Below are 21,896 nucleotides of genomic sequence, written 5' to 3' on the forward strand. Positions count from 1 at the left end.
CCTCGAATAGTACCGTTTTATTGACAGGGTAGATGCAGATGCCAAGGAATTGCCAGTAAAGAGCAAAAGCAATCCCCAAGTATAGTATGGCAAGGAAATAAAAGCAATAAGGATTTTGCATCCTTCAGATTGTGCTTGTGTCTTGATTGTCTAGTAAAGTGAGACAAATGTTTTAAAACTTGAGATATGGTTTTGATATAATTATAAAGTTAAATATTTGAACTCAGATTTTTACTAGCAATAGAATAAACTAAAAGCTCAAAGAGTGATGCTATCTGGAATTTCATAATTTCGTTCAGTCATTTTTCAGTTGTGTCTGACTCTTCATGACCTGTCTTGGGGTGTTCTTGGTAAAGATACTGGAGTGGTTTTCCATGTCCTTATCTCAGATGAGGAAACTGAGGCAAACAGTATTCACACAGCTAGTAAGTGTCTGGGACCAGATTTGAACTCAGGAAGCTGAGTCTTCCTGACTCCAGGCTTAGCACTCTATACACTCTGGTACCACCTAATTGCCCATCAGTATGGTGATTGGCAACTCTTTGTGCATAACTCCTATCACTTTTTCTCTTTCCTCCTACTGGAAAAGTGGCAGTTAAGATATCCACACTGACTGTTTATTATTTTCCTTCGCTGGACCACCCATCCATGTCCCACCCTCAAATTACAGGTGACTTCTTTTTTTTTTTTTTTTAAGCGATCGGGGTTAAGTAACTTGCTCAAGGTTACACGGCCAGTTATTTCTGGGTGTGGTGCTGAGTGTCTGAGCCCGGGATTCGATCTCCAGGTCGTCCCAACACTGCAGCTGGTGCTCTTACTTGCTGTGCTACCTGGCCGCCCCCTTACAGGTGACTTCTAAGGTTCTGTCCTTAGCAGTTTTCTTTTTTCTCTCTATACACTTACTTGGTACCCTCCTCAGCTCCCATAGTTTTGAATATCATCATCTCTACTGTGGTCATTTCCCGGATCCAGCCTTTTTCTTTCTCTTGAACTCCAGTTCCATGTCACCAGCTACCTATCTGATGTCTCCAAAAATATGTCTTTAAAGTGCCTCAAACTTAGCATACTGGAAGTGGAATTCATTATCTTTCCCCTATTTTTTTTTTGCTTTTTTTTTGGAGGGGCAACTGGGGCTAAGTGACTTGCCCAAGGTCACATGGCTAGTTTTTGTGTTACTTGTCTGAGGCCGGACTTGAACTCGGGTCCTTCTGACTCTGGGGCCAGTGCTCTATTCACTGCCACCTAGATCTTATCTTTCCCCTATTATCCACTCTGCCTCCAAACTCTCCCACTTTTGTTGAGGATACCACCGTCCTTCTACATACACAAGTTCCCAACGTGAGAGTCATCTACAATTTTCATATGAAATTCACTGTCAAATTGTCAGTCAACGTTCCTAACATCTACTGTGTCTGTCAATCCATAAACAAGCATTTAAATGCCTGCTATGTGACAGGTAACATGGTAGTACAAAGGAAAGACAAAACATAGATGTAACATTCTGTTTTATCGGGGGAAGATAACCAGATAACAAGATATAAGTAAACACAAAAGATATACAAACTAAATACAAAGTATTTCCTGGGAAGGTACTATTAGCTAAGCTGATCAGAAAAGGTCTCAGGTGGGAAGTGGCCCTGGAGCTGAGCTGTGAAGGGAGGCAGAGATTCTAAAAGAAAACAAGGAATAAATACATTCCAGTCATAAGAGTCTGTTTCTTTTCACTCACACCCCCTTCACCCAAGATCAGGCCCTTACCACCTCTCAACTAGAGTATGGCAAAAGCCTCCTGCCCCACCTCCCTGGCTCCAGCCTCTCCCCTTCTCAGGCCACCTTCTATATAATTGTCGAATCGATATTCTTAAAGCACAGGGCTGACCGTTGTCATTTTTTTGTTCAAGAACCTTGAGTTGGTTCCCTGTTATCTCCAGGACAAAATACACACCCCTCCATTTGTCATTTTAAGGCCGTCACAAGTTTTTCTCCAACCAACCTTTCTTTCCGCTTGAGCTCACGTTGTTCTCCTCATTCTCATGCATTCTCCATTACAGCCAGACTACATTATTTGATGTTTTTGATATGCGACATTCCATTTTCCGCCTTGAAGTCTTTGCTCAGGTTATTGCTCCTCTGCACCCTTTTTTCTCCCCTTGTCTCTTGGAAGAATCCCTAGCTTCCTCTGAATCTGTTCAGTTGATAGATACCTCCTGGAGGAATCATTTCCTGTTCATCTCCCTGTTGTTAGTTTTCTTCCCTACCAAATTACTTTGTGTGTATTTTGTGTCTATATGTTATATTTACTTATCTACATACATTGTGTCTCCCTAATAGGAAAAATTGAAGGTACCTCAAGGGCAAGAATTGTTTTATTTTTGTTCTGTCTTGTCCCCTAAAACAGTGCCTTGCATGCCATAGATACATATAAATGCTTGTTGAATGAATATAAAGGGGTATTATTGCTCACCATTTCAAGGTTGTCTGGGTATGGGCTTACTCTAAATCTAGGGTGGTGAACCTGCGGCCAGGTTCACCCTGCCCTAAATCCTACAGATTCTTCTATATCAGGAGATAATGACGTGAGTTGTGGTGATCCATTCATGGTCCCTGCTAATAGGTAGATTGAAACTGGTGACTCTTTTGAGCTTGGGAATTCTGAGATAAGTAGGGCTAAAGCTGTTCACATTGATTCTGGTATTAATGTGGTGAGCCCCCAGGAGCAAGGAGTCACCAAGCTATCCAAGGAGGGGAAGACTGTCCCAGGTTAAAAATAGAGAAGGTGAATGCTTCTGTGCTGATCAGCAGTGGGATTGGCTCCATTAGTGGCCATTACACTTCCAAGCTGGGTGAGATGTGGAGACACAGTCTCAAAAAAGAAAGATGACAATACGTCTGACTTGACACCAGACTAAAACATTTTTCAGCCTCTCTATAATATTTTCATTTGAATTCCACACCCAACCAGGTTTAGAAATGACAGCTTAAATATTATTATGAAATTGAAGCGTACATGATGGGACAACTTTCTCAGGAGATTTTTCCTGTAATAATATGTCATTCTGAATAACACTCTGATACAGAGGTTGAATCATCCAAGTAGATAGTAAAAATATTAACTGTTATCTTAGAGGGAGCTTTACACTTGGTCAGCAGTAGAATAGCTTGCATTAGAAGCCTATGACTTTGAAATTGTTATTTGTCCTTCTTTCTCAAAGAGGATCAACGATATCATGAGAGTTATGTCACATTGCAATGATCTTTCACTGAAGGTACAGAAAGGTTATAGAACTAATTGGAAGAAATTATTTTGACTATTCATTCCTTAGCTTTTATTCTAGAAGCAACAAGAAAATGTTTAACATCATTATAAGCTCTGGAAGAAGGACAGAAATTCTGTGTTGTGTGAACCTGCAGAATGAACACGCATAAAAACTGTTACCCATACTCATTCTGCTTGAATCTCGGGGAGTCTGATCTGCACATTGGCCAACCAACGTGAAGGTGACTGATTTTTATCAGAATTTTAGAAGGTGTTCAAGAGATAGACTTAAGAAATGAGTTTTTAGGAAAGCATCACACAATTCTTCCGTAGCGTCATTTTTTTTTTGTTTTTCCTAAGTTTCTCAGGAATTGGTTTTTCACTCGCTTTTGCTAGCCTTCTGCTGTCACTATTTCATCTTGAACCACCAAAGCCTCTGTTCTGAAAATATACATAATTCGGTTAACTGTATTGGCTCATGAAGATATTTTGCCTTTTCATTAAGTTTAAGTATTAGACCAAAACTAAGGATGCATTCTAGTCTTTTCACTTTTTCTAGCCAACAAAAACTCATATAGAATTTGACCTAGTTTATCTTATTTAAATGGGTATATTACATATAACAATAATAATAATTATTATAGATGGCATTTATATATCACTTAAAGGTTTGCAAAGCACTTTACAGATATTATCTCATTTTAATCTTACAGCAACCTGAAGAGTTAGGTGCTGTTATCCTCATTTTATGGATAAGGAAACTGAGACAGGTTAAGGGATTTGCCTAGAGTCACACAGCTATTAAGTGTCTTTAACTTGATTTGAACTAAGTGGCCCAGTGCTCTGTCCACATACCACTTAGATGGCCATTCCCCAGCCCAAATAATAGCCCTTTATTCTCCTAACTCTTTACTTTTGCTCATTCTATTCTCTATGTTTCAACACCTTCTCCCCTCAACTACAACCTCACTGACTCAGTTCTTACCTGTCTTTTTAAAACCAACTCATATGCTGCCATGTGCATAAAGCCTTCCTTGTTTCCCTCTGGAAGTAATGTTGCCTTCCCTCTTGGACTTCATATGTAATACTTTATTTTTCACCTTCCACCCCAACACTTTACATAGTACTTTATACAAAATAGAAATTTAATGAGCATATGGTGCTTTGGATTTATTTCATATGGTGCTGCTCTACAGTTTTAGATCATACAGTGTCTCCAAAGAATGAGCCCTGATAGCAGATGAATTAATATTATACTTGACCTACTGGTATTTTACAGAATTGACCTTTTCAAGTCACATAAGGATGTATATCTTTTCTCTTAAACTTCTCCCCTTGTCCTTTGGATCTGAGTGTTTTCAGATAGGTTAGATAATTGAATGATTTTTTTGAATCATCTTTCCAGTATTTGCAACTATTGTACATTGTGTGCAGTTCTGTTTTTTTGTTTTCTATAGGCAAAAGGTAGAAGAGAGGGAAATGTGAATTACATTGTGATTAAATAAAATATTTTCTTGTGAAAATTAAAGAACCAAAATGGGGAACATTTGAAGGGAAGATAAACAGAGGCAAAAACAGGAAAGATACTGTCATTGGAGTATATTCAGACCCACCCACAGGACAGAAAGAGGAATTGGATGAAGACTTCAGGAAAGCCTAACACAAAGGCAGCCATGATAGTGAAAGATATTGAGTTCGTGTTCTGTGGGACTGGTTGAAAGAACTAGGGATGTCTTGCAGTCATTCAGTAAACATTCATTAAATGCCCACTGTATTCCAGGCAGTGTACTAAGTGCTGGGGATACACAAGAAGGCAAAAGATAGTTCCTACTTTCAAGGAATTCAGGGTCTTGTCAGGGAGACAGCATGAAAACAATTACACCCAGGAAACAATGTACAGGAAAAAGTGGAAGTGATCAGCAAAGGAAAGGTCCCAGCAATGAAGGGCGATTGGGAAAGGATTCTCGTAGAAAACAGAACATTTAGCTTGCACCTAAAGGAAAGCAGGAGGTGGTGGTGAGGAGAATTTTCTAGGGATAGGGGACAGCCAGTGAAAATGCCCAGAGTATATAGGTATGGAGATGGCAAGTCTTGTGTGAAGAAAATCAGGAATTATGAGGAAAATTATAGTCTCTTGATTTAAGGAAAAACTCGCTAATAGTGAAAGTTGCCTAAAAGTTGCATTGGCTGCCTTGGGAGGTGATGAGATCCCCCACTGGAGATGTGCAAACAAAGCCAGTGTGACCACCAGGGTGATATGTGAGCTTGTCATTCAGAAGTGGATTGAACTAGTAATCCATCTAAGTCTTTGCCTGCTCCCAGATTTTGATGTTTTGTTTGACACCTTAGGACTATGCTTTACCTTGGAATTCTGTCTTGTCAAGTTTCAGGCATATGATCTAGTAAAGATGCTGTATGCCTATCCCCTTTGAGACTTTTGAAGTATTTATGACATTTTCCTCTCTCTTTGTTGTGGACTTTTTCCTCTGTTAATGTCTAGTACTTGTTGGAACTGTTAACTCTACTGTTTTCAACAGTTAGAGCTTTTGGGGACTGTAATTATCCTTCCTGGTTGCTCAGGGACTATTTCTTTACCCCCTCAGAGCATCAAGTAGACCTCCTTTGAAGGATCTCTAAGGAGGTGGACAGGAGTCACAAATATGTATAGTCAACCAAAACTAATCTCCACATTAGGAAAGGTCTTAATTTTTTCAGTGAAGTATGAGAGAAGGTTCTCAGCTTGAGAAAATCGAAGAGACATTCTTAAGGAAGCTTGGGGAAGGATGAAAAGGTCTGGGAAAGCTGCTGTGGTGGGTGGGATAGCAAACTTGATTAAGGATTGTAATAAATAAATGAAAGGATTGTCTTGGGCTCTAGGAGAGATTATATAACACACATTTGTACCACAGTTCACAAGTTTGGACCCAGTTGGCCTGGTTTGGTGACTTTTTCTAGTTTTAATTATGGCTTTACAGTTTATTGCCTTTCTAACATTGGGCAAGTTGCATAACCTTAGTGGACCTCCATTGCCTCTGCTTACAGACACTGAGGATTAGCTAGATGACCTCTCTGGCCCTTCTGGTTCTAAATCCGATCCTGTTTTTGTACTTAGAGCAACAACCAAATTTATGTAATATTTTGTGTTAACAAAATGTTTTATTTACATTCTACAATCTGTCTTTCCAGTCTCATTATACATCTTGCCCTTCTCACATTCTGTACAGTCAAACTGGCGTTCTTGCTGTCCCCCTCGCTTTGAGCCTGGGATGCTCTCCATCCTCATCCCAGCCTCTTAGAATTCTTTACTTCCTTCAGAACTTGGCACATACATTCTGCAAACACTTTAATATAATAATAATAATAGTAATAGTTAGGATTTATATAGTGCTTCAGGGTTTGCAAGGTACTCTACAAATACCATTTTATCCTCACAACAGCCCTGAGAGGTAGCTGTTGTTATTATCCCTGGTTTCCAGATGAGATCACTGAAGCAAACAGGTTAAGTCACTTGCCTAGAGTCCCACAGATAGTACTAGTCAAAGTCGGGGTTTGAACTCATGTCTTCTGGACTCCAAGTCCAACATTCTATTTATTATGCCACCTAGTTCCCTTTTATTTATGCTTTCTTCCTTGATAGAACCTAAGCTTGAAAACAGGGCATGTTTAATTTTTGTCTTTATATCCCCATTGCCCAGCATGGGGCCTGTCATATCATAGGTGTTAAATAACTGCTTGATGCTTGATTGATTGATACTCAATATGATCTTAACAACAAGCCTAAGATATAACTTCAATTAGCCCCCTTTTACAAATACTGTAATACTAATAGCTTTCACTTATGTAGTACATAGAGGCAGCCAGGTGACTCAGTGGATAGAAGTGCTAAGCCTGGAGTCCGGAAGACCTGAGTTCAAATCCAGCCTCACACACGTACTAGCTGTGTGACCCTGGGCAAGTCACATAACCTATTTTTGCCTTAATCTATGGAGAGGGAAACAGCAAACCATTCCAGTATCTTTGCCAAGAAAACACTGGAAAATCAGACATGACTGAATAATATAGTGCTTACTATGTGCCAGGTACTGTCCCCATTTTACAGGTTGGAGAAGCTTGTCCAAGATCACAAGATTAGTGAACGCCAGAGCCAGGGCTCCACCCAGTGCTGCTTCTGACTTCCTGGGCTCTCTCTACTACAGCCTTTTCCCCACATGCTTTACTACCCTCTCTGATGCTTGGATTTGGGGTATTTGCAGCATAGCTTTTAAGGAAACCGTATTTTTATTCTTGACTATTAACTAACTTCTGTTAACTCCAGTACCCTTCTTATGCTAATGAGTAGAGCACAAAGTCATAGATTCAGAGCTGGCAGGGACATGTTGTAACACCTAATTTAAGCCCCTCATTTTAAAAACTGGTTTCAGGATCTTCCTCTCTGCCCTGACTCCCACTCTCCTACCATGGGACTTCAGCAATAATTGATGATCTCTTGAAACCTAGAGAGGTTTAAAAAGAAAAAAGCTTAACCAGTGTAACACTGAAGAGAACAAAGAAAGAGGGAAAATGTTCATTTTTTTTTCACTTTATTTTTCTTGGGGTTTTTTTTATTTTGGGGGAGTTTTTTTGGTCTGTGTTTTCTTTAGCAGCATAGCTAATATGGAAATATGTTTTGCATGACTGCACATATCTATATCAAACTGCTTGCTTTGTCAAGGAAGGAGGAGGGGAGGGAGGAAGAAGCTTGGAACTCAGTTTAAAAAAAAAACAACGAATCTTGAAAATGTTAAAAAAAAAATTAGCAAGTGGTAGTGCTAACTCCAAATGCAGTACTTTTTTATTGTTGTTTAGTCATGTCTGACTCTTTGTGACCTCATGGGCCATAACATACCAGTCCTGTCCATGAGGATTTCTTGGCAAAGACACTGAATTGGTTTGCCATTTCCTTTTCCAATGGAGTAAGGACTTGCCCAAGGTCACACAGTTAATGTCAGGATTTGAATTCAGGTCTTTCTGACTCCAGGTCTTGTGCTGTATCCATTGAGCCACCTAGCTACTTCCTAAAGTCCTATACTATCACCCCTCTGTCTTTGCTTAGATTTTCCCCTCTTTCCCATCTCACTGCCTTCATACAATATACCCAGCCTACGTCTCATTTTCCTTTATGTAGTTTACAACCTCTTATGAACCATTTCCACTTAGTCTAACAACATAAAGGTTCCATTGTAGTATTGGCTGCAAGGGCCAAATAATTTTTGTTCCCTCCACTGTTCTCTATTAGCTTGTATTTTATTATGGTAAAATGAGGCTTTCTACTCTTCTGTTATTTCTTGGTTATTAGAAGAATCAGATCTAAGTCTCAGTAGGAAAAGGTAGTTCCGTGTTACTCTGGTGTTCAGCAAATTAGTTAGAAAGGTAATGTGACTAAAAATTAAATCAGAATCAGAAAAGATTCAGTTAGCATATGGGCAGTTCATTTGTGGGCACTGGCAAGTGTGGAAGCTGAAATCTCAAATGATTAACCTCTCTGCTGTCCCTGTATACACGGCATTTGGTGGCAGTGTTTCATTGCATCTGTTGAAGGGCAAGCCTTCCTCCTGTAATTGAACAGCTTGCTGTATCAGCATGATGTAATGGTTTTATTTATAGAATAAGAAAGAGATACAATGAGGGAAATAATTCCCAGAAATCCAGTTAATTGTAGTCTTCTCTCTCTTCTTATTACATGGTTCTCTTCTTTATTTCAGTCAAAAGATGCTGTTTGTTAAAAAGTATTCAGTCAGGGGGGAAAATGGAATTTATCTTTATGTAAAGGTGACTAAGAACATATTTTTAGTTTCTTTTTGCTGAAAAGAGAAGCTGTGCTCCATGACTTAATGACTCCTTTTCATCCTAGCAAACAGAAAGGTGACAGAAATGCTCATAAGATAAGACATCTTTGCCTTTTCTGTATTTTAGCCCTTTCTATGCAGGCTAAACGGGTGGAGCAGATTTATAGGTCATTCTCATCTATCATTCATACTTCTAAGTGTACTAATTATATGAATAAGAGGATCAGCTCTCATTTATTCTCAAGAGCCCAAATCCTAGGGATGGAAGTGAGACGCATAAGCTATTGTTAGAGCCTCCTTGAGAACCACCTTGTTAGGATATTGATTCTGCCACATGTAAGCAAAGGGCCATTATTCTCATTTTTATGTCGAAATTATCATTTTCTTTTTTAACCAGTTTGCCATATTTTTTCTTTAGAAATTTTAAGCAACTATAAATGACAAGAGCCTAATAAATATAAACTTTTTATATAACATTCCACATTCCCTTTAAATATTCGTTAAGGTACATACATTCATGCTTCATGATTGTAATGAGGGTCTTATAATCATATTATTTGTGTTTTCCTTAGAATCAGTTCATTAAAACATTTGTGGATATTGATAGTCGTTTCATACCATTTTTCAATAGCCAACATGGAATTTTATTAAGCATTGCCTGGGTTGTTCCTCTTCATAGAGTTCATATTCAATATGTTTCTCTTCACAGAATATTAGAGATGGCTAGGGATCTTAGATGTCACTTTTATTTTCTAGATGAAGAAAATAAGGTCCAGTAGATGCAAAATGATTTACCACAGGTACATAGCAGTAAGTGGAAGGAATCATGTTTGAACAGGCTAGTTCTTCTAACTCCCAGTGAGTGTGAATAAATGTGTGTATACAAATCTATATTATATGTGTGTGTATATGTACGTATATATACACACATATATAAGAGGAAGAAATATATGTATATATTTACGAATAAAGACAATTTATAAATATATATATATTAACACATTGTCTTTATCCTTCTCTTTAACTTTTGGGTTTTTTCCATGAGCTGTATTCCTAGAAGGAGAAATAAAAAATGAAATAGCTTTGGTACATACTGTGAGATTATACTGTCAAAACATTTAAATCAGTTTGTGGTGTCATCAGCAGTGTGTAATACTTTTCTCCTTATATACTCATCAATATTGAGTTTTTTATATTAAGCTTTTACTCATAATTTTAAAAGGTATGTAATAATAACTTGAAGCTGTTCTTAAGTTTAATTTCTTTAATGACTGATGAGACTAGACCTTTTTCCATGTGATGATTTGCCGACTGTTTTTTATCTGGGAGGCAATATATTAAAATGGAAAGGAATCTCTTTCAGACTTAGAGGACCTGTGTTCAAATCTCACCTCTAGGGCTTACTATTTGTGTACAGGGGGTGGGAGTGGGGGAGGAAGTGACTTATTCTCCAGACCCCTCCTCCAGGCCTCAGTTTCCTTATCTCTAAAATGAAGCAAGCAGTTAGATTAGATAGATGCCCACTGTGGTCCCTTGCAGCTCCAGAAATGATAATCCTACAATCCTTGTGCATAAACTTGCTTCTTTTGACCACTTATAAATAGAATATGTATTGTCTTTATACATTTTTGTGGGTGGTAAGTACTGTTTACCATAAAGTTTCCCTAATTCTTTTCCTTTTATGTTATTACATCATTGTAATATTATTTCATTTTTAAAATTTCACTTTTGGGGATGGCTAGGTGATGCAGTGAGTAGAGTGCCGGCCCCGGAGTCAGGAGGACCCGAGTTCAAATATGGCCTCAGTCAGTTAACACACACACACACACACACAAAACACACAAAAAACCTAGCCATGTGACCTAGGGCAAGTTACTTAACCCCAATTGCCCTCCAAAAAAAAAATTTCACTTTCATAGACTTGATCCATCCATCTTGTCCGATAATTGTCTTATAATTTTTTCCCTGATGTTGGGAAAGATTGAAGGCAAAAGGAAAAGGGGATGGCAGAGGATGAGATGGACAGATAGTGTCATGAAACAACAAACATGAGCATGAACAGACATTGGAGATAGTGGTGGATAGAAGGGCCTGTTGTTCTATGGTCCATAGAGTCACAGAGAGTTGGATATAATTGAGCAAATGAACAACAACTTTTTTCAGTAGTCACAAAATTTTCCTCCTTCCCCTACCAGGAGAAACACTATTCTAATGTTCTTTCTGTTTAACTCCAACTTATCTGGAGTTTATTAAAGTAGATGGCATGAGGTCTGTTCCAGTAACAGTCATTAACTAAATAGTGATTCTTGTCTCACATGTATTACTCCTGGTTTATTATTTATTGTTCTTATAGCAGTTGGAGGATACTTCTGGACTATCATTCTCCTCTCTATGTGGTTTTCTTTTATAGCTCAGTACCATGAATTTAAAATCTAGTATAGGTCTATTGTTTAAGCTGTGTGCATGTACACACACTTTGTAGATCCATAATTTCATTAGTTAGTGTGAATATTTTTGCCAATGAGTGTGTAAGTTTTCCGTGTCTTAACAGATGATTTCAAGAGTTACAGTGACCCAAAAAACAAAACAGAAAAACACCTGATCATGAACCTTCTTGAAATAAACTCCTCTGGATTTAGCTAGTCTGGTCCTTAGAGGACAACAGATATACAGTCTTTCTCTGGACTTGCCTTCAAAAATCTTTCCATTTTAGCAAGATTTTCCAGGAAAATCAAAGATCTTTGGAGTATTAAAGGTTGTGTACACACACACACACACACACATTGTCATCATTATAATTTATATTTGTCCCCAGTTCATAGCAAAAGTATTTAACTCTTTTTAATGAAATTATACCAGTCCATTCCTTCAAGAATTAAGTAATTGGTGGGGCGGCTAGATGGAACAGTAAATAGAGCACCAGCCCTGGAGTCAGGAGGACCTGAGTTCAAATCCAGCCTCAGACACTCAACACAAAAAAACTAGCTGTGTGACCTTGGGCAAGTCACTTAATCCCAATTGCCCTGCCTTCCCCCCTCCAAAAAGGAAAAAGAAAAAAAGAATTGTGATCGGTACAATCAGCAGTGCAGATTGTAACCTTTATGTGATTGCTCTGTCCAAAAAATTTGTCATACTGAGGCCAAAATGGTGATATATTTTTAACTATAATCCTTTATCCCATTAAGATTTTAAAATTTCCTCTCCTTTTTTTGTCTATCCCATCCAGAGTTTAAAATTTTCTCTGAATAGGACTCTTACCTTAGTTAAGCTAATAACAGAAGTATTAGCCCCAGGTTGTTGGAAGCTTTTTTCTTCCTTTTGTGGAGTACTCATGATATTCACCTTCGGCATCATATAACTTTTCTCTGGGCTCCCTGTAGACTTGATATTACCTTTCCTTAGTGTGTCTATCCAGTCACTACCGTTCCAGGGACAGCGATGGGATGCCATTGACAAGTCAGAATTCTCTTACCCTCCTGAGTTCACAAGGTTGCCCTCTGGTGGAGGTTGTGGGTGGGGAGACCAAGACTCTACTCTTCTTCCCCAAAGCATCTCCATCTCTGAGGCTTTCCTGAACCCGTTCTCTCCTTTAAATTGCTGGAATTTGAATCTCAGGTTTTAGACTGACTTGCTGTTTTATAGAAGACCCATAGAAAATAACAAGGGATTACATTAGTTTAGTGCCATTTACTCAATAAAGCTATTCTTATGGGATGAGAGAATAGCAAAATTTTTAGTTACTTTATTGGAGTGGAGTGATTACTTTGAGGGATATGTATAAGTCTTGTTCATACCTAATTTAATACTTCAAGAAAGGAAGAAGTCCCAGTAACCCCACCTTTACATAAATGTATATATATATATATACACATACATCCATCTTCTTATAAAGTTCTCCTTAATATTAAGTACTAGTCTTTATAATACTTTATTAAATAGGAATTATGACAAATAGCATGCATGCCCTGTCCTTGTTTTTAAAAGGAATTATTACCTAGTATTTTCTCCATTAAATATAATATTGACTTATTCTAAATATATATATATATATTCTTTACCATACAACCACATCTTCCATTCCACATTAAAAGTAGACTGTATGAAGAATAAGTGCTCCTTTTTATCACATAATTTCTTGATCCCTATTGAGATAATAATATAATTTTTAGTATTTTCTTACTGTACTAATATATGTCAGTATTGATGAGCAAGCATTTATAAAATTCTTTCTATATGTCAGACTCTGGGTATGCAAAAAGAATAGAAAAATAAGCCTTGCCCTCAAGAAGTTTACCTTCTAATAGAAAGACAACATGTACATTTATTTTAAAAAATACGAGCTATGTACAAATTAGATAAAAGATGAAAAAGGCACTAGTAGGTGGGAGAGTGATTGGAAAGCCGTCCTGCTGTTGTGCCTGAGCTAAGTCTAGAGGAAACTGGGGAATTTCTTTCAAGATGAATAAATTGTGAGAAGTTTTGCTCTTTCTTTGCTAAGATTTTATTTGGAATTTTTGTATGTATATTTGGTCTAAAAGTTTCCTTCTGGTAATGTCCTTTTTGTTTGTCACATTTTTTTGGTTTGTAAAAACCTGTAAAACCTATTTTTTTTCTTTTAGAGTTTAAGACACTGTAAGTAGGTGAGGTTTGGGGGGAGGAGCAGGTGAGTAGGAAGATGATGGCCAATCTTTGTGATGTTTGTGAATAGCACTCCACACCAGTCTACTGATACCCTTGTTGAGATTACTTAGAACATTTTATTATGTCTTGGGTTCGAACTGTTGCATTTGTGGCACTTTCTCTTTCTTCGGGAGTCTAGTATTATTTGCAAATTGCATTTCTTTCATCAATTTTCTAGGCTTGACAGTTTTTCTCAAGTTATCTTCTATGTAATTTGGCTCTGATTTTTTGTATTGCTAAGCACCTGGCTTCTATGAAACAGATTCTTAATTTTGTTGAGTCAGTTTTGTGCCCTAAAGTTTCCATTGCTGTTGTCAGTGTCTTTGCAGAACTTGTTTTTACAACAGCCACCACCACAACAAAAATACACAGTTCTCTGCAGAAGTAGTATTATTTTCAGTAGGTTATCTCTTCATCTAGAAGAATTAGGTTCTTCTATAAAGTCTTTTCATTTGTACCTGTCTTTTGTTCTTTTAGCTGCCATGAAATCTTTATGGACTTCTTATCCTTTGGAATTGCTGTACTTATTAATTGATTCTTTCCTTATTTAGGCTACAATTCAAGATCTGATATATTGAGTACCTAAAACTCAGTGAGTTTTAGGTACCTGTTTGACACCTACCATATACATCTTGTATTGTTAATTGGGGTTAGGATTAGTTAAGTTTTAGTATGTATGTCTTATCACTCCCCAAATTCTAAGATCCTGGATAGGCCATCACAGACTATAGTCTATATTTCTTCATAACTCCCTAGTACCTATAAAAGTACCTTACACATTTTGTTGTTGTTCAGTCTAATTCTTTGTGACTCCTCTTGGGGTTTTCTTAGCAAAAATACTGGAGTTGTTTGCCAATTCTTTCTTCAGTTCATTTTACAGATGAGAAAACTGAGGCAAACAGGGTTAAGTGACTTGCCTAAGGTCACAGAGCTGGTAAGTATCCAGAGTCACATTTGAACTCAGGTCTTCCTTATTCCAGGCCCTGGAGCTCTATCTACTGCACCACCTAGCTGCCCTACCTCGCATATAGTAAGTGTTTAATAAATACTTGTTGGGGTGTGGAGTCAAGATGACAGAGTAGAAACAGGACTCCCCACTGCTCCGGCTTCCACCTTCCCCAATCCATGTAGAAAGGGGACTCTAAACAAACTTTGGAGCTGCAGGACCCACAAAATGACACAGAGAAGCTAACCTCCCTCTGAGGACAGGCCGGCAGGAATAGGCCAGCACCGTGCTCTGGGAGCCGAGCCCAGCCCCACAACAGCCCCACACCTGGGGCTTTAGCCCCAGGGCAGGCCTGACCAGCCACTGCCAGAGGGACTCCAGATCAGCAGCATCTGTTTCCAGGCTTATCAACACCTAGATTCGAAGGACAAAGTAAGAGGTCAATGCAGTCTGGACTTTGGGACCCAGTAAGTGGGAGTGTGTGGCTTTTGCCCCCAGGGTAAGAAGCCGCTGAGATGCTGGCCTGCCAGCACCATGTGGCAACTTCAGCTCCTGGCCTGCAGAGTGTAGGGGGACTAAGCACCACTCTGAGGGTGCTTTAACCTTCTCGGATCTGGATTGCAGTCTAGGGTGGAGGTCCTGGGGTTTGTGTCCAGCTTGCCAGAGTGTGTGGAGACTTCAGAGAGGGCACCCATCTAATACCTCTGGCAGCTGAGAAAACCCCAATGTTTGGGACGAAAGCTCCCCTGTCTGGTGGCAGAGTCCTACTGTGGCAAAAAGCCCAGGGGTCAAGTGACTGAGGGGCGACATGACCAGGCAAAGGAAACAAAGCAGACAGAAGATCCCAACATTAGACTCCTATTTTGGGGACAAAAAGGAGTAAAGCATGGAAAAGGAGGAAGACAGTGAAGTCAGAACTCCTGCACCAAAAGCTTCAAAGGAAAATACAAGCTGGTTACAGGCCATAGAGGACCTTAAGAAGCAGATAAGAGAAGTGGAGGAAAAATTGGGAAGAGAAATGAGAACAATGCAAGAAAATTACGAAATGAAAGTCAACAGCCTGACTGAGGAAAATAATACCTTAAAAAATAGACTAACTCAAATGGCAAAAGAGGCTCAAAAAGGCAATGAGGAGAAGAATGCCTTAAAAAGCTGAATTTGCCAGATGGAAAAAGAATCTCAAAAGCTCACTGAGGAGAATTTGCTTCAGAATTAGATTGGAGCAAATGGAAGCTAATGACTTTATGAGAAAACAAGATGATGTTAAACAGATCCAAACAAATGAAAGAATAGAAGGCAATGTGAAATATCTCATGGGAAAAAACCACTGACCTGGAAAATAGATCCAGGAGAGAATTTAAAAATTATTGGACTACCTGAAAGCCATGATCAAAGTAAGAACCTAGAAATCATCCTCTAGGAAGTTCTCAAAGAAAACTGCCCTGATGTTTTAGAACCAGAGGGCAAAATAGAGGTTGAAAGAATCCACTGATCACCTCCTGAAAAAGATCCCAAAAAGAAAACTCCTAGGAATATTATAGCCAGGTTCCAGAATTCCCAGATTAAGGAGAAAATATTACAAGCAGCCAGGAAGAAACAATTTGAATATTGTGGAAATACAATCAGGATAACACGGGATCTGGTAGCTTCTACACCGAGGGATCAAAGGTCTTGGAATATGATATTCCGGAGGTCAAAGGAGCTAGGATTAAAACCAAGAGTCACCTACCCAGCAAAACTGAGTATCATGTTTCGGGGAAAATATGGTCTTTCAGTGGAATAGAGGACTTTCAAGCATTCTTGCTGAAAAAAAAAAACAAAGTTGAATAGAAAATTTGACATTCAGATACAAGAAGCAAGAGAAGCATGAGAAGGTAAACAGAGAAAAGATATCATAAACCACTGATCAAAGTTGAACTGTTAACATTCCTACATGGAAAAACAATAATTGTAACTTATGAAACTTTTCTCAGTAGTTAAAGGGAATATATATGTGTGTGTGTGTGTGTGTGTCTATATATGAGGGTATATGGGCATATGAATACATATGTGAATGTGTGTATATATGTTTACAGGTATACATAGATAGAGGGCACAGGACCAATTTAACAGGAAGGGATGATACTTAAAAGGTGATATTAAGAGGTGAGAGAGGAATATAATGAGAGGAGATGGGGAGAGACAGATTGGGGTAAACTATCTCATATAGAAGAGGCAAGGGAAAATGGTTACAATGGAGAAGAATAGGAAGGTAAAAGGGAATGGGTCAACCATATTCCCATTGAATTTGGCTTGAGGAGGGAATGAAATACATACTAAATAGGGTATCTCACCCTCCAGGAGAGTAGGGGGGGGAAGGAGATGAGAGGGGGGATGATGGAAGGTAGGGCAGTCTGGGGGGGGGAGGGAAGTTGGAGGGGTATGGGAGAAAATATGGGAGAGAGCAGATTGGAGGAGGGGATATCCTGTGGGACTGCTATTTTGGGGCGGTGGGTAGGGGAAAAACGGGGAGAAAATTTGTAACTCAAAATCTGGCAGAAATGAATGATGTAAATCAGAAGTTAATAAAGCATTTGAAAAAAATAAATACTTGTTGATTGATCTTAAACATATATTGCAAACATAGAAGGAAGAGTGGGCTGAATGTATACTGACATCAGAGTTTATACTTCTCAACCTGCTTCTTTCTTTAATAACAAAACAAATTCCTATCAAAAAAATTTTTAATTATTTCCCTTTTCCTATTTAAAGTAGAATGCCAAAGAAATTAAGCTAATTGAAAAATTATTGTATATTCAACAATGGGGCATTAAGTACCTAGAGAGTTTTCTTAAGCATTGACATAATTGTACATAGTGCCATCTCAGATATCTTAAATTTCAACATAAATTCCTCAGAGAATGGAGATAGCTACCAGAAACTGGCATTCTGGTCACTCTTTCAACTTGGAGTTCCAGCTGCAAATGGCAAAATGACTATAAAAGGCATGATGGTGAGAAGGTATTTGTGGGCAGTCATAGGTTCTATGAGTACAAATTAAGCCTCTAGAACTGGTTTGACAAGCTGGACCCAGACTTCAAAGAAGTATTTGAAGCAAAGCAGATTGTGCACCAACAGTCTTGTCTCTTAGAAACCTGATTGAGGATACAGCTAGGGATGTATGCATCCTAATCTATGGTTCTAATTAAAAAGCATGAACACCATGATGAAATATCATAGTCAGAGAGATCTAGGGTTATGTATGTAGCAGGACCTTGTGGTATAGTAGAGGTAGCACTGCCTCCAGAATCAGAGAACCTGAGTTCAAATTCTGCTTGTGTGATCTTGGATATGTCCTTTCATCCCTCTAAACTTCAGTTTCCTCATCTTATAAAATAAGATGTTTGGACAACATGGCTTTTGAGGTTCCTTCTAGCCTTAAATCTATGACAGTATTATCAATGGTATCCCCTCAACCCAGCTGATGAAATTTCAGTATTTAAAGGGCAGGTAAGTGGAGACAATGAGATGTTAAGAGTTTACTTAGATAAATTGCTTGTCTGATTTGTAGGGTGGATCAGATTGGCTAATATGACAGAAAAGAAAAATGATAGATATTGGAGAGGATGTGGGAAAATTAAAATACTAATGCACTGTTGGTAGAGTTGTGAATTGATCCAGCTATTCTGGAGAGCAATTTGGAATCATCCCTAAAGGGCTATAAAACTGTGCATATCCTTTGACCCAGCAATACCACTATTCAGTCTATATCCCAGAGTTTAAAAAAAAAATAGGAAAGGACCTATTTGAACAAAAACATTTGTAGCAGCTCTTTTTTATGGTGGCAAAGAATTGGAAATTGAGGGGATGTCCATCAAGTGGGGAATGACTAAACAAGTTGTGGTATTTGAGTATAATGGAATACTATTGTGCTATAAGAAATGATGAACAAGGGGCGGCCAGGTAGCACAGTGAATAAGAGCACCGGCTCCAGTGTTGAGAAGACCTGGAGATCGAATCCCGGGCTTAGACATTTAGCACCCACCCAGAAACACCTGGCCGTGTAACCTTGAGCAAGTTACTTAACCCCAATTGCTTAGGGGTGGCCAGGTGGCTCAGCAAGTAAGAGCACCAGCTCCAGTGTTGGGATGACCTGGATCAAATCCGGGCTCAGATACTCAGCACCACACCCAGAAATCACTGGCCGTGTAACCTTGAGCAAGTTACTTAACCCCGATTGCTTTAAAAAAAAAAAAAAAGAAATGATGAACAGGCAGACTTCAGAAAAACTGAACTGATGCAAAGTGAAGTGAGCAGAACCAGGAGTAACAGTATCAGCAACATTGTATAACAATCAACTGTGAATGATTTAATCATTCTCAGAAATGCAACAAACCAAGACAATTCCAAGGATATATGATGGAAAATGCTGTCCACCTCTAGAGAAAGAACTGATGGAATCTGAATGCAGATCAAAGCATTCTATTTTTCACAGTTTTTTTTTTTACAATATGACTAATATGGAAATGTTTTATGTGATTTTGCATGTATAACCTATATCCGATTGCTTACCATATCAAGGAGGGACTAGAGGAAGAAGGGAGAGAAGCTGGAACTCAGAATTTCCAAAAAAAAAAAAAGTTAAAAGTTGTTTTTACATTCAATTGGAAAAAATAAAATCTTTAGATGACAGTTACCGAAACATTCTTAATAGGCCAGAACTTTGGGCCAAACATAATGAGATAAAATTAACAGAGATCAGAGTGCTTCACAAGTACAAGATAGGAAAGGCATACTGATTAATGGCTAGTTTTAAAGAGATCCAGGGGTTTGGAGTGGATTCCAAAGATAGACTGGACTGCTTTAGAGTAGTGGATAATCTTGTTAGGAGTCTTCAGGTAAAAATTGGATAACCACTTGGGAATGTTGTAGATAGTATGCTTTGGGTCAGGTATGGGCTAGACAAGGGGTGAGAAACCTGAGGCATCGAGACCACATGTGGCCTTCTCGGTCCTTGGGTGTGGCCTTCTGACTGAGTCCAAGTTTTACAGAACAAATCCTTTTATTAAGGGGATCCCTTAAAAAAGGAGTTCCTGAGGATTCTTCCATCTCTGACACACTGATTCTGTGAAGTTCACTTTATGTTCAACATTCTCTAATTACAGAGGCAGGAAAACTGAACTAATATAGGAAGTATGTTCATATGCTCCTTTCTGGTGCTGGTGAAATTGTGTGCATAGTCATTCGTGGTAAATTCCTATGATTTTGAAGGCTTAACCATTATTCAGCTATGATCAAGAAACTTTCCCAGCCAGTCTAAAACAAGTTGTTAGAAACTTGTCATTTATTGTCAGCATTTACTTTAAATATATTCATTTTTTATTCATTTTTACTGAAAGATGTTTTATAGAGCAATTATTTACTCACACTTTGAGTTTTACAGAAAATAATAACTTCTCTAGGGTCAAATATTATGTTTGTTGTGAACTAGGGACTAAATTTGAGTCAGATTATAATACTCTGTATAAAATTATGCCATTGCTCAAGGAAAAATCCTATGTGAAATTATACATCTCTTGCCCCTCCTTACCTTCCTTAAAAAAGAGAAGTAAATGTATCCAAAACAACACCAAACCATCTAAGCTAGGTTTCATTATATATCATATGTCACTATATAAAATACTAGAGCCTAAAATTCACAGCTGCCATTGGATCAATTTTATGGTTATTTGGCAAATGGGAAAAAATGAGTCCTTAACTGGTTCAGAAACCAATAGTTAAATGGAATCTTAGAAGTCATCTTGTCCAACCCTTTGTCCCAGGTGTTAATATTTTCCATGGCATCCCTGATGGGTGGTCATTCGGGTTTACATGAACACTTCCATTGGCTCTGAACTCATATCTGCCTTCTAGCAACTTCTGCCTTTCACCCCCTAGATTTCCTCTCTGGGATTGTACAAAACAAGTCCAGGGTCCCAGTTTTTCTTTATCTCAAACACATGCCTCAATAAAGCAAACGCTCATCACAGGTGGTGATGATGTTGTTGTATTATGCTCTGGTATTTGGACAAATGCTTCTTAGTCTCCAGTCTGCCTCTTCTCTTCCTCCCCCTTTGATTCAGTAAATAAAAGCAGCCTCCATATTCTATAAGTAAGTTTTGGAAGAGAGACAAGAAGACAAGAGGAGGGAAAGGGGGCATATTCAAGAGATGTTGCAAAGGTGAAATCAGCAGGCCTTGACCACAACTTGGATATGGGGTAGTGAGAAGCACAGGACGGCTCCTAGGTTGTGAGCCTGAGGGACTGGAGGATGGTGTTGCCCCTTTCAGTAATAGGGAAGGTAGAAGGGCTGGAGGGTTTAGGGGGAAAGATGATGATTTCTGTTTTGGACATGTTGAGTTTAATGTATCTACTGGACATCTAGTTTGAAATGTGTGAGAGGCAGTTAGAGGTGCAAGATTGGACCTCGGCAGAGATTGGGGCAGGACAGGTAGACTTGAAAATCATCAGCATAGAGATGGCAATTAAATCCAGGGTAACTGATGAGATGACCAAATGAAGTAGTATAGAGGAAGCTGAGAAGAGGGCCCAGGACAGAACCCTGAGGGACACTTATAGTTAGAGGGAATGGTCCAGGAGAGCATCCAGCAAAGGAGACAGAGTAGATTTGATTAGATAGGTAGGAGAAGAACCAGCAGAGAGAGGGGTGTCTTTAAAACCCACAATGGAGAGAGTATCAAAGAGAGAGAGAGAGAGATCAACAGTGTCAAAGCCTGCAGAGAGGTCACAGAGAATGAGGACTGAGAAGAGGCCATTGCATTTGGCAGCTAAGAGATCACTAAGCAACTTTGATGAGAGCAGCTTCAGTGGAATGATTAGGTCAGAAGCTGGATTGTAAGGGGTTAAGAAGAGAGTGGGAGGAGAAAAAGTGGAGGTGTCTGTTGTAGATTGCCAAATGGATGTAGGAAAATAGTTAGCAGGATGGAAGGATCAAGTGAGGGAGTGAGGGTTTTTTCTGGATAGGTGAGAGAAATGGGCAGGTTTGTAGACAATAGAAAATGAATCAGTAGCAAGGGAGAGATTGAAAATAAGTGACAGGACAATTTGGAACTATGGCCAAAAGTCGATAAAACTGTGCATTTGACTTAGCAGTAACACTGACTAGGTCTTTATCCCAAAGAGATCAAAGAAAAAGGAAGAAGACCCATAA

The 21,896-nt window shown here is 38.7% G+C and overlaps 1 protein-coding gene across 2 annotated transcripts in view; it reads left to right on the plus strand.

Annotated features, from left to right (window-relative positions):
- Positions 1-21,896, plus strand: part of TTC39C (tetratricopeptide repeat domain 39C) — a 112,453-nt gene that overhangs the window by 62,644 nt on the left and 27,913 nt on the right. The window lies entirely within an intron of this gene.

The sequence above is a fragment of the Petaurus breviceps genome, unplaced genomic scaffold (assembly GCF_028583685.1).
Source record: "Petaurus breviceps papuanus isolate PSGF00001 unplaced genomic scaffold, PetGlider_PUasm1.0 38, whole genome shotgun sequence".
Lineage (NCBI taxonomy): Eukaryota > Metazoa > Chordata > Mammalia > Diprotodontia > Petauridae > Petaurus > Petaurus breviceps.